This window comes from Passer montanus, unplaced genomic scaffold (assembly GCF_014805655.1).
Source record: "Passer montanus isolate IOZ18808 unplaced genomic scaffold, ASM1480565v1 scaffold3, whole genome shotgun sequence".
Taxonomy (NCBI): domain Eukaryota; kingdom Metazoa; phylum Chordata; class Aves; order Passeriformes; family Passeridae; genus Passer; species Passer montanus.
In genome coordinates, this window is record NW_024367707.1 from 18,921,223 (window position 1) to 18,934,832 (window position 13,610).

Genomic DNA, 13,610 nt, shown 5'->3' on the forward strand with positions numbered 1-13,610 from the left:
TTGGAATGAGCAGGATCTAGCTCTCATTCTGCTCCCTGAAGTATTTCCATTAGACCTTAATGTCAACTGAGAGATTATTGTTTCATTTATTTGATGTGAATGGAGTTAGGTATGAAGGCCACACTGATCTTGCCCTTACGCCCCAGCTGCCTAAAGGTTACATCCTATACACTTTGACTAGTGAATCAGGCCAGCAATAATTCTGGTCACTAGATAAGTAGAATGTGCATTACTGAGCATTTTGAATGCTCAAAACACCTCATACCCGCGTCTTTGCATCAAAGCAAGTGCTGGACGTGTATGAGCTTAGCAGAAAGGGCAGTTGTGTGTTCTGGGAAAGAGTTAAGGCTGCCATGAGGACTGTCAGCACTTGTGAGGTGTCTTGTTGAAGGACACAAAAGCCTGGTTAGTCTGTAGACTGGCTCCCACATAGCCAGTTGCTCCCACTATGAGCTTGTTGCAGGTGCCACAGAAGAAGACAGGGTGGTGATGGTGGGGAGGGACACAGTTATCACTTGCTACACAAGTGGATCTTTTTCTGTCCAGTTTTGGCCAAAGCTCTGGGACATTTGCTATAGTTCTCTCAATTATCTCTCATTAATTTCAATAGCTTGTGTTTTCATTGCAAATGCCCAGTGTCCTTTGGAAACTTACTATGGGTATTTTAAATTCAGAATAACTGTGGTGAGAAAAAACCCAGGCTTTTCCTTTTTAAGCAGTTTTACCATTTAATCACAGTTTGTTTAAATATGCATTTCTCTGCTGTGAAATAACCTTTCTTTCCACATTTATGTGCACAATCCTAACTCATAGCAGAAAAAAACATTTTAAAACACTGTGTCATGCTTATAGGATAATTATTAATCTTGTCAGAATAAAAAGCGTACTAAAAGTATTCCATACAAAGGTTTGTGCCTCAACATTTTTGAGAGTTTTTTTTAAAGTAATCAGAGATGTCATAACAGGGGGAGAAACCATACGATATATACCATGTAGTACAAGACTTCTAGAGGACTATTTAGAAATACACAAAGCTTATTTTTTTTCCTTTTGGTTAGCAGACTACTTGATGAAAAGGTGTGTTTTTATCTTTATTCCTGCTTGTGTCTTACAGTTCTATGAAGGTGATGGGAAACTACAAATTCCAGACTTTAGTTGTTATATATGATATAAAACTAAGGAAGAAAAATCCTCATAATACATATCTGGAGGGAGAAATACACAATAATCATGCAATTTGATAACAGAAAGAATAATTATTTGACATAAACCCAATGTTAAATACAAACAGAGTAATATTGTCCTAGTGAAAAATATAGCAAATAAAATGATGCTACAAAAAAACACTTATGAAACTTCCTCTATGTTTAGAACTTTTCCAGTTGAGTTTTCCTTTTTAATAATTTGTGACCACTGAGATATGGTTAGTGAACAAGCCAGTCAAAACTTTTTTGTCTTTATTTTCCTAGCCCGTATCTACAAATCCAAAAATGTAACTTGTAGTAACTGCACTTGATGTTAGGAGGGTGATTTTGCTGCTTGTTTGCTTGGATTTTGCTCAAGACTTGATTTTGCCTACCCTGACTCATGCTGAAATTTCTGGTGCATGTGAGCAGTGTTTGTAGGGTCATCTACTGATTTTGTGCAAGAAGGACAGCTTTTCATACTGGGGATTCTGATAGAAACAGAAAAGGGATACTGTAGGATAGCGACTATTTTTCAAGGACGTTGGGCATTCACTCCTTCATTTAAGTTCAGTGAGAACTGTGAAAAATCAATATTAAAAAAAAGAGCAAATTTTTCTTTAGAAAGTTAAGTTTTACGGAAATTTGACTTGTGCATCTCTGGCTATAATAAATAGTAAAATTCTATAGCTGGAAATGTCTGTTTTTATCTTTGTGTGGGTTTAGCATTAGCTATACGTATATAAAATGCAAATGCACCTTTCCTCATGTGATAACTGTTTGCTTTGCCTTTTTCTTTGAAGAGGTAGAAAAAATTATTAAACTACTACTGCTCTGAAAAAAAACCCAAACAGACAGAAACAATAGAAATTATTGTTCATTACTCAGGTAAGAAAATAAGGTCTGTAATCTGCAGAGGGTAAATTATGATTTTATATGCTGCTGATTTGCCTTTCTGAAATTAGGATCCTTGTACTGAAACTCTTCCAGCTATTTTTATTACTATTGTAAAAGAATGAGATGCAGATTTCACACACCTGTTAGAGGGACAGCTTTTTGCACTGTGATACTCTGAAACCTAAGGAAAATACAGCAAACTTTTCGGGGAGCCACCAATGGCTGGGGAGCGGAGAGTATCTGCACATGCTTCTGTGCCAGTGAATGCTGTAGCCAGTTGTGTGCACCAGGGGCTATGGGTTTTCTTTTCAGAAGAGGACTAGCAGAAGAACCGAAAGCCATGACTAGTTATTGATCCAAGTCCCCTCAGTGCAGCACTGTCAAGTTTTGGGATCAGTTTTGGCTGAATGGTATTGAGCTGCAACTGGGAAAGGAACCCAATCCAAAGCTCTTTCCACCCCCTGTGCCCACACTTGGGGAATAATTCCTTTATCTGCAAGTGGTGGTTGAAGCTGTGACCCTCCTTCCAGCAATGCCCAGGACAAGCTGGCCCCAGGGCCCCCAGCAGGAGCTGGGGTCTCTGGGATGGGGGGGGTGCTCCGCTTTGTTGTGTGGAACCCGTAGGGACAGGGCTTCCCTCCGCATCCTGACGCCAACTTTGCGCTTTGGTTTCATCTCTAATCTCTCTATTAGGGTTTTTAAAATTTTAAATCCTGGCTTCAGTTAGAAACAATTGGACTGTGCTCAGCACTGGCTGTCTTGGTAGGTTTGAAGTTCCTGGGAAAACTCAATACTGGCATTTTCTAAACACAGTAAGCACACTGGAATATTAATAGGTGAAACATTTTAAAGGGGCAACACCACTTTGTAATTTTGCCTGTTAAAATATATCAGCTAGGGGCAGCTTGGGGGAGTTGTAGTAAAGCCATAAGTGTTCTTCACAATTTAGAGCTTCTGAATTTTAATTATTTCTTTTTTTTCTACCACTGTAAAAGATCCCTGGAGACAATGGGGCTGTGACACTTAGCAACAGGTTATCCTCACTGTGCAGGGAGCACCATAAAAACCACAAAATGGACACACAGAATAAAATACAACACCCGCTGCCCCGTTTCCCAGTTTCTTTACGTTCTGGTGTTAGAGTAGTTACACTATATCAGCGGTGGGTAAAAAGGAAAAAAAACCCCAACCAAACAGATGGAAATGTCTCTAAAATTACAGAGTCTCTGCAAATTGCTTGAAGAACTATCTAAAATAATAATAATAAAACATTCTATATTGTTCTGGACTTTATTTAAATACAAATTTATGGAGCTGGTCACATAATAAAAATTGGAGAGTTTGGCACTGTAGTTGCTTTGGTGTATTTTTCACCATTGTAATGAGCTACAGGGAAACAAAGAAGGATATGAATATAAGGCAGTTGATATTTAGATTTGTGTGGCACTTTCATGTGTTGAAAATGTCTTTTAAAAAATCTATTTTTCTTCTATCGTGTTATTGAATTGTAGAAGACACTGAGATAGAAAAGCTGGAATTATTTAATAACCAAAATGAGGAGTGGTTTTTGTAGTCTATTTCTTATATTTCTCATTGCCAACCTCTTGACTGATAAGGAATTTCAAGGTCCAGACAAAACTCACCCATGGGGTAGAATAGGCTGTTAGAGAGTGAGATGATAGATGGATCTATTCCTCACCTTCCAAACCCAGTTTCTTTATAAAGCAATAGAAAACAAACCTTTTCATAGAGCATCAAAAAGCAAGCTCAAGAACAACACTACTACTATCACACCTTTCACGGCATTTTTTTTCAGGCATCTGCCCCTGATTTTAATCCAAAGGAGCTGCTTTTGGAACTGGCGTGTCCGGCTTTGGTGTGTGCCTGCTGAGGAAGAGGTATGCCCTTTGTCCCTCACCTGCAGATGGCTTGGATGCTTTTACTTTACCGAGGCAAGCACTTCCCAGTGGGCTGCATTCAGAAAGTGCTTTTCATAGCATTAGTACAGAACCAAGTTACAAAAGAATATTAATCTAATACATTCCAAAATTCAAATATGTGTGATTAATAAGCATTATTATCTATAAATAAGGCTATAATGATACTTTGGCAGTGTTGTAAACACAAGAATCAGAAGCAATTATTGTCATTATTGTTCTGCAAGTACCTTCCATGAATACCAAATGGATATTACTGTCCAGCTCTTTGGCACATAGAAATCCTGTAAAGAACAGTTGTCAGTCAGTAAGGCCTGGCCGGCTGCTGTTAACTACGTTTGTGTAAAATGTAGTGTACCTAAAGACAAAGCCGATGAGTTACTGAAAGCAAGACGACTGATTAAAAAAATTATTCTTTGTCCTTTGCAACACCCAAAATTATGTTAAATAAAGCCTATGAGAAAGTTTTCCCATCCGATGAGATGAACTGTCTGGTTGTGATTAAAAATGGAAATGGACTCTCTGACAAAAACACTGCCCTTCTTTGTGTGAAACACACAAAGGTGAGGATGTCCCAGCTGAAAGGTGGTGTGTAAATAATGACAACATCCCCCCACCCCCCAGCTGTAAGAGGTAACTCTGGACTAGTTTTCAAGGACAGAAGATGAAAGGGGTCTTAATCCTCACCACATTTACCTTTCCCCTGTTCGTACAGGTCCCATGGACTGGAGTCATGCTGGTGGCCGGGTCCCACTCTCTGTGACACCCCCACTCGCCTGCCTTTGGCAGTCTCACCTCCCTCACCAAACCTTGCTGCTTTAGATGGCGCCAGCCAGCAGCAGCATTTTGTGGTGGGTGTTATGTTGTTCTTCGGATGCCAGGGTGTCATTGCGAGCGGGAACAGTGTGGGTCTGACTCTCCGAATATGCAGAAAGAAAAAGTAAAAAAAAAAACCAACCAAACCCCAAACAGTAAGCTTTACTTTCCAAATGTGTTCAATTCTTCTTTTCTCTCCTTGATATTTGGGGCGTGCGGCACCCTATACCATGTGGTTTAACATTTTGTTCTCTATTTGTAGGTCAACATTTCCATGATTAAACTTCATCCTTTATTCAGCCTGTTCTGGCTAGGCTTTGCAGCACATGTGATATAAGCTGTTTTCACAGCTAGTAGGCCAAATCTTACTCTGAATAAGGGAGCCAAACATATGTGACTGAGTCAGACACTTAAATCAACTCCTTGGTAAATGGGAGATAACTCCAGGTGCAGTGATGAACACTGAGAACCAAAAAAGTGGGAAGGGTGGCCAGCGTTCCTCTGTGTAGGAAAAGAGACAGCCTATGCACACAGGCAGTGAAATCATAGCCCTACCCAAATTTTGCTCTCCTGCACTTGTTTGGGGTCACAGAGCCCTCTTCACTGAAGTAATTGGGAATTTTTCCATTCAGGGTCAGGCCAGCCTGGGGTAGGCTCAGTTGCATGGAGCAGGCTGTGCAGGAGGGGGACAAGGCAGCAGGAGGCGAGCCCACCTGACGTTGGCAGCACACACAAGAAGGTTGCTGGGGGAACATGGAGTACTTCACCTACAGCATTATGTTTCCTTCACTTGCCCTCCCTCCATCTCCCTTACCGATCTCATTTACGGACCAAGGCTGGTGGCTCTTCTTTCGCTTGGTGGCAGGTATCGGTTGCTCGAAGTCCATGAAGTTGGACTGGGCAACCTATCCACTTAAATCAGTGGAACAATTCCCAGAAGCACTGCCATCCAGAGAGAGTGTGACCCACCAGTAACCCCTAGTGCAGAGGATTTTTTTTAAAGGACTCTGGCTGCCAGGCCAGCAGCCCTCTTCCTGTCCTTCTTTGCCATTGCCTGGCAATTCTGCTAAGTTGTGGGAAGCCTAAAAGGCTCATCAGGCACAAACAGAAGTGCCGGAGGAGGAAGGGATGTCATAAATTATTTAGACCTGCTGTGTGGTTGCTGTGTGATGTTCCTATCTTCACCAGAGCTGGACTGGTTGGGGCTGTTGGGTTGCTATGCAGCAAGTACCAGAGTGAAGAGCAAGAGACCTCCTGCAGGAGGTCCAGAGAGGACCTATTTTCCTCAAATGGACATGGCTGTACCCATAATATTATAGAGAGAGGATTGTGCTTCATGTATAATTTGGTGATGAACTGCAGCATCACAGAGAGAACTTGACAATTAACCATTTCTGTCAGGAACAAGCACTTCCAGAATTACAATGGGGCTGCCTCCCTCAGCTAAAGGAAATACAGGCAGCATAGCAGGACTTTCAGTGACTTTCGTGTGTGTGTTTTTTTTTTTTATTGCATCCATTCTTTTGGGTTTGTTTATTTATTTGCTTAGGTTTTTTTAAATAGCTTTTTTTTTTTTTTTTTCATTTAGGAAGGAAAACATATCCTGCCCCCAAAAAAATCTTATTGCTAGATCTTTGGTGAAAAAAGGTCAAACATTGATTACTGTGGCTTTTTGAGTACTGTGTTATTCATAGTTTAGAAAGTCCTGTCCTGATAAGACACACAGTAGACAACACAAATAAGATGAAGGTTATGCACTAGTCTGAAGTTTTGTGGACCTGCCTCATGGCTGGGCAAATCCCTTGGCATGTATGTGGACATCTGATCCACTTCTCTGCCATTATATTGAGAAGAAAAGCCTGATGGCTATGAGATGTTACCAAGGATCTAATAGAAGACACTTGCCTTCAGTGCTTGTCATGCAGTTAGGGGAGGATGTACAGAATGAGGCACAGAAGCAGATGATTTGGTCCAATGTGCCTTGGGGATATGGAATAGTGCAAGGCAGGGGTAGGATGAACTGCACACTCCTGGAAAGCAAGAGGGAGAGTACCATGATTCTGCCCTCACCGGAATGAAAGTTAATCAAGAATATGCTGGAATAAATCCCTATGTGCATCAAAGATACATCAGTATCAAATTAATGGAAAGGAGAAGGGAATTTAGGACAGCTAAGATCTGCTGATAGGGTCAGGTGACCTCCCTGTCCTTAGGTCTACATTTTGGAAACACAAATTGTACTTTGGTTTCACTTTTAAATGTGTAAGCCAAATCGTGATGCTTACAGAGACCAAGAAGATTGGAAGAAGATGGGAAAGTCCTGTAATCAGGGAGTGAAAGGATTGCAGCAGGGTATGGTGAAGTTAAGCAAAGAAAATTAGAATTTTTCTCCCCAGTTATTTAGAGAAAAGGAGTAAATCTCCATTTTCTTATGCTTAAATAACAGTCCCCCTCTTCCATGGTATAAAAGATCCCAAGATCAGGCAGGAATGAATTAGGACTGTGGTAACAGACATGATTTCAAGTTAATGAAGAGACAGTATGTTTTGTATTATCTTTTCTCTTGTTTTTGATTGCCGTTTTTGGGGGGTTGATATTACTGTAAGTAAATACATTTGTCTTTTGTTTCATTTTCCCCCTGTGACCTATTTCATTTAATTAGAAGGAAATGCATAATAGGAAATGAGTATCATCACACTGGGCTCCATCCAAAGCCCATGAAATCATCAGGAACATTTCCCGGGCTTTTCACTATCACTGCGTCCAGTCCAGCAGAAAAGAGGGCCTATTTCCACCTTATCTGGAAGAATGTGTGTTGTCAGTGTAAAAATATTACAGTTCTTATTTTAAGGTCTGGCCCCAATACTAGGGAAGGATTTTGCTACTGCGTGTGCCTCTCTGTGCCACATGTTTCACATCTGTGGCAGCACATTAAAGGATAAAGGTTCCTAAAACTTTAACTCTGAATATACATATAAAAAGAAGATACAAATTAAGGAAAAGATAAAAGATATTGATGGAAGTACAGGAGATGCTCTTTAACATGCATATTATTGACTCAATAGATTGTTACGGCTTCAGAGCTATTAGGGTCTGCTGTGTCAATGTGTACTTAGGGACTGTTTAATATGCAGATGGTTGACATGACAGACTGGAACCATTACAGTCTATCATGTCAGGGGGGATACATGAATACGCACTTTGCCAACACTGTAAAAAGTCCCTTTAAAATGCAGTAGCTGTTTTTTGCAATAATTTAATAGGTTTGGTTCTTTGGATGCCCAGAGACTTGAGAGTCAGGATTTATCAGCAACAAAATTTATTTCCAAATTAAGTCATTTTCCATGTGGAATGTGCAGTCTGGAGGACCGAGTGTAATCTCAGATACACAGCTCCTATCAAATCTTGTAAAATTAGCTACTGCACTTGTGCGTGTGTAGAAGAGATCAGAATCTATCTGTCGGCATGTGTCTTTTTGAATAATATAGTTTTGTCTTTTTGAGGGGTAAGGGAGAATGTCGTCTCATTTTTCATTCAAATAATCTTCAGTAGCAATTAAATAGCTTATGCTACCTAAGAGATCAGTTATTACAAGATAAGCAGCATGACAGTTTGGAAAACTGAATAAGTCTTTGATTATTTACTAAGTTTTGATATCTGCTATTTGCCTCAAAATGCTAAAAAGTGAAGTATAAGATACAAACATGAAAGGCTCATTTGATCATCATAAGGAAAGGAATCAGTAGTTTTGCTTTTCTTTTCCTCAACAACTTATTTTTTATTAAAATAGCAAAGCCAAGTGTTGTGTTTAATAAGATATATTTTTTTCATTTGAATATCAAATAGAAAAATACAATTAAAATATTTCTGCTTTTACATTAATCGTAGGCTATATTTCAGCAATGCATATATCTAAGAAGCTCAGCATACACATTTGGTATATATTAGATGCTTCTAACAGATGCCCAGACCTCTTCCCCCGATTTTTAATGTTCTTTTTTATGGCAGTGGTCCAGGGACATTTTAATTTGCAAGCCTGTGAACTTGGAAATAATACTTGTAGTGGGGCATTATGTCTAGTCCATTCCCTCTAAGTTTATTGTCCTGTGTCACCTAGCTCTGATTTTAGCTGATTTGCTGAACAGACTTGCATGGTGCAATTACAGCACAAAATTCACTGGGCAAAAGCACTCTGCCTTGCAAATAATAGTAATTGTACAATATTACAAAGGTCTTTCCTCTTATCTGTGGGAGAGTTGGGGGACAAATTCCACAAAAATTTGCATTTTTAGGCAAATGTGATGGCTGATTTCTGACAGCTCCTTTTACTGCCTGGTGCAGTAGAACAGGGAGACCATGGGGGCAGTCTGGCTGTGGTGTGATGGGTAGGGCAAGTGCCAGGAGGTAGAAAGTGCAGAGAGCACGTTTCCTACAACCTGTTACACAAGTGCTCCTGGGTCTTCTGTGAGATATCTGCAATGACACAGGAAAGCCAGGAAGAGCTTAGGGAAAAAGAGAGGTCTGGAAAAGCCCAGGAGGTGGCTTCTTACAGCTGAATTTACGCTGTGCTTATGGAAAGGTCCCTAATAGGAGATATCTCTCCCTGGTGCTGAGTTACCTCTGCAACAAGGGAGGACCAAGCAGCAGAAGCCTGAGCTGCAGGAAAATGTATTGTAGCTTCAAACTGCATCAGTACCTGTGGGAAAGGTGAGCTTTGTTCCCTCCCCAGCTCTGGGATGGTGGGCACATCCTTGTGGCAGTGGGTTGTGACCATGGCTGTGGGAGTGGCAGCTCCCACAGCCGTTCTGCCTCCACCTCTGGCCTCATGTGGCTGTCCAGGCCACTCTGCCCTTCTCCTTCCCCAGTGCAGCCCTGGAAGTTCCATATCCCTGTCTGTGTTACCCATGTGCAGGGAAACATCATCAGCTGAAAGATGCACGTATGAAGGTATGATGTGAAGCACTGTGTTACCTGGTGCTAATCAATAAAGCAAAAATGTAGCTTTTGACAGCACTTGTAATTTTGACTATTGCAATGGTGTGCCATTTCTTTGAATGCAGTACGCTTCTGTGCCCCATTAAAGCATGGCTGGCATCGCTTTCAACTATTCACAAATGCTGAGATGTTGAAAAATGTAACATTTACAAAAGATACATCTGGTGTATATTTACAAGGCTCAGGAATCATTTAAATAGTGCCTGTGCCATCACCATATTAGGAGAAAAGTTAGTCCCAGCCGCATATGTGAAATCAGTAGTCAAATGTGTGCTGGTTGAAAGTCCATTACTGTGATATGGTATTTTGGGGTATTAAACGTGAAACTACTAACCCGGGTATAATGCTCAAATTAGATAAATACAGACCTGCATAACATACGTGATAACTACCTATAAGCACCTGTTTAAACAGTGTGGTCAGAAGAGGGTTATGGGTTTTGAGGGATAAAGATTTAATTTTTTTTTAAGTAAAGCACAATCTTTGGCTTCTCATTGCAAGGTGTCATCATACCTTTTTCCCTGTTGTTTAGTGAGAATGGTAAGACCTACCTTGGAATCGAGGAAAAAGCTATTGAACAGCTTCCTTTATATCACATAACATGTCAAGGACAAAAAGGTGTTTGTCTCCTCCTGCCAGTGCAGTACCACTTAAGTTACATTTGTAAACTATTTTTTAATTAATGCGATGGGTCATGTTTTCACCACACTAAGGCAGGAAATTCAAGGTAAACCAGATACTCCCTTTCTCACTCACACAAACATGAATTAAGCATGTAGCATCAGACTTAATTTCAATTTCTAGGTGTGTAATTGAATCTAGCTCAATGTGAACTCTTTTTTTCTGCACCATCTCATTGATATCTGGATGTTAGTGACATTATTTAAAGCAACAAATCAACCTATAGGACTGTGTTCAACTATATGTCGTTTGACAGTAAATGGAATAAAAAAATGTTACTTTTCTCTAGGGGCAGATTTGTTAAAGGGTTTTCATCTTTTGTCAAGATATTTAATCTTGGAATGTTACAAAAAAAATGCACAGTTTGTACAAGTGCAGATTTCTGCATGCACAGTTTGCCTGATTGCTAATTTGGCTGAACACACTTAGCTTTAACTCACACAAATGAGAGAGGAAAGATAATTTTTCTATACATCCTTCTGAGTCAAGTGTGAGTTGCTGGACTCTAAGGGAAGCAGGTATCCACTTTTGGGGCTGAAGGCTGTCACTCTGGATCACCCTGTACATCAGTCTCAGTTCACGCATGCCAAAGAGAACAAATCCTAGCAATGAGTTGTTGAGTGATGCCAGCAGAAATGAATGTTTCTGAAAGCTTCAGGCTTTTGGAGAAAGCAGCTGAAGCCAGCTCTGTGGCACTCACCACTGCTGCCTAACTGAAGGAGGGCAAGATTTTGGCACAAGCCTCCCATGTAATGGACAGATTTGAACACACCTTTGTTTTTCAACAGGCTGAGTAAAGCTGGTATGGGACTATAGAATTAAGCCAAAATGCCAAACCATGTTATTTCCTCAGAGGGGCTCACTAAAGAACAACTTTAACTAAATTATTAGCGCTACTAGTAATTATTATTATTAATTCCTTTTGGTAAGCCTGTCCCTCCATCACAGTAGCAATCACGTGCTGGGATGTCTACTGCTTAGGACATCATACTCCTTTGGAAGTGGATGCTTGTTTAATTGATAGATTGCAAAGAAGGTCTGACCTATTGCCTTTTCATGTTTTGCTTTGTTTCAGTTGCCTGGACTCTCACAGCTCCTTAGTAGCTTTTCTGATCCATCATGTCAGGCTGGCAGCTGTGCCTCTGCACTGTGCCTGCCTGCCCACCGTGTGCCAGATTTCACTCTCAGATGCTTGGCATGCCCTCCTCCCTCACTGCTCTCTCACTGGAGATCTGGTTTTGCCTTCACTCTATTAAACGCCTTGGTTTTAATGGGAACAACTGCTTTCCCTCATGGGTCCTCAGTCCTGGGCTTTAGGTGTGCAAGGACAGAGGAGGAGGGCACATTCCCAGATGTCCCTAGGTGTGTGCTATGTATGTGGGATCAGGCTTCTGCCTGACATCTGCAGACTGAGCCCTCTACCCCTTCCAGTGAATGGTCCCACTCCGAACCACGAGCATTTTAATTCTGAGATGTTTTCCCCAGGCTGTGTAACTTTTGCCTGCACTCTTGGCTCCCCACTGCTCTTGAGCACAATTTCCCTGGGTCATGCAGGCCCACAAAGGTTGGCATCTCAAATGAATAAATTTCATTTTACATCAGTCCACCTGAAAAATTGTCCTCAGAGGTTTCCACCTCCTCCCCAACATCAGGAAAAAATGGTTGAAATTTTATAAGCAGATTTTCAAGAAGAAACAGATTTTTTTTTTTACTGCCAAGCTGTATAATAGGTGTATTTGAGAGGTTGTTAACTTCAACAGTATAGTCAGAAACAGTGTTACACCCCACACTGCATCCATCGTTAAGCAATTAAGTTACTGATGGGCTTTTACATTTATTTACCTTGATGGAAAGATATGTTTACTGAACCTGAGTACAAATCAACATGAGGAGGTGGAAGTTCAGAGTAAATTTGACTAATGATGTTGTGTTTTCATCCTTAAAAGAAAGGAAAAAAAACCTTTCTGCTTTTGATGCTATTTTATCTTCATTGGAAGGGATCCGAAATGATCCCAACTGTCATGTGAGTGCTCAGTTAGGCTTAGATCCTCTTTGATTGCAGCTGAACATCTCTCCCCGTTGGCTCATACCTTTCCTTATATGAATACAGCATACAGCACTTCAGGTTGTTTACTGAACAGCACTTTAACTCTTCCTCTGTGAATGCCCTCACGATTATATCTTTAAGCAAAATTTGAGCTGTGGCCACCTTGGCCTGAGGAGATGTTAATGTGGCCTCATTGCTGATGTGAAGGAAGAATTTCCTTTTGCTTTCACAGTAACTTAAACAAATGAGAAATATTTTGTTCATGAATCTTAATTCTCTCTCCTTTTTTTCAGACCCACTCTTCTCCAGTCTTGGTATGTGGATTTCTCTCTCTCCAAGTAATTCCTTAGCATACCCTTGAATGGCATCTACCACACGTGAGCATCCTCCACAGTCTCTAAGATACTTTTGTTGTTTTTCTTCTTTGAACATTTGTTTTTTTGAGATGACATTGACAGACATGAGGCCTAAGTCTGGAGATGTTCTGTGGGTAGAACTCACATTTATTTCAGTATGTCGAGCAGTTTTAGGATCTGATCCATATTGAAGACTAGCATGGTGTAATGAGGCCTGGGCATATACAACAATATGTATTCTAACACAGCTCACTCAAAACAAATATGTTCCCTTCTCTTTGGCTGGTATAAACAAACAATCTCCATTGTGTTCTGCATGGCTCTGCTGCGCCGCCTTGCACATGGCAAGAGCTTGGCTTCCCTGTTCACAAAAACAGCATCTCCCTTCTGCGACGCCGTGCGCGCCCAGAGAGACCTGCAGCTAAGGACACTGGTCTGAAACGGATAGCTGGTCTGGTGTTAAGTCCTAGTTGAGGGAATGAGGGAATTTTCTTGTGACAGATATAATTACACAGGGTCTTGTTTCTGAGCCCTGTGCACTTCAGTCAGACAATACTGACTCTGGATTCCACAGCTGGAAAGCAGAGAATCAGTGTAATAGCTGTTACAAGATTCCCTCACAATGACCCACAAAATCTTCACTTCTTATGCTCGCAATAAAAATCGTCAGCTTTGTGAAAAATTCGTGATGACTTGA

General features: G+C 40.8%; 1 long non-coding RNA gene across 19 annotated transcripts in view; it reads left to right on the top strand.

The window, feature by feature from the left end:
- The window catches only part of LOC120504584, a 65,263-nt gene that overhangs the window by 11,895 nt on the left and 39,758 nt on the right, over positions 1-13,610 (top strand). For 13 of the 19 annotated variants that reach the window (XR_005628059.1, XR_005628060.1, XR_005628068.1 and 10 more), the window contains 2 exons: positions 3,898-3,979; positions 12,851-12,934. This is a non-coding gene — a long non-coding RNA (uncharacterized LOC120504584). Of the gene's footprint in view, positions 1-3,897; positions 3,980-4,733; positions 4,870-12,850; positions 12,935-13,610 lie in introns of all 19 variants that reach the window. The other 6 variants (XR_005628070.1, XR_005628067.1, XR_005628073.1 and 3 more) reach the window with 2 other exon arrangements.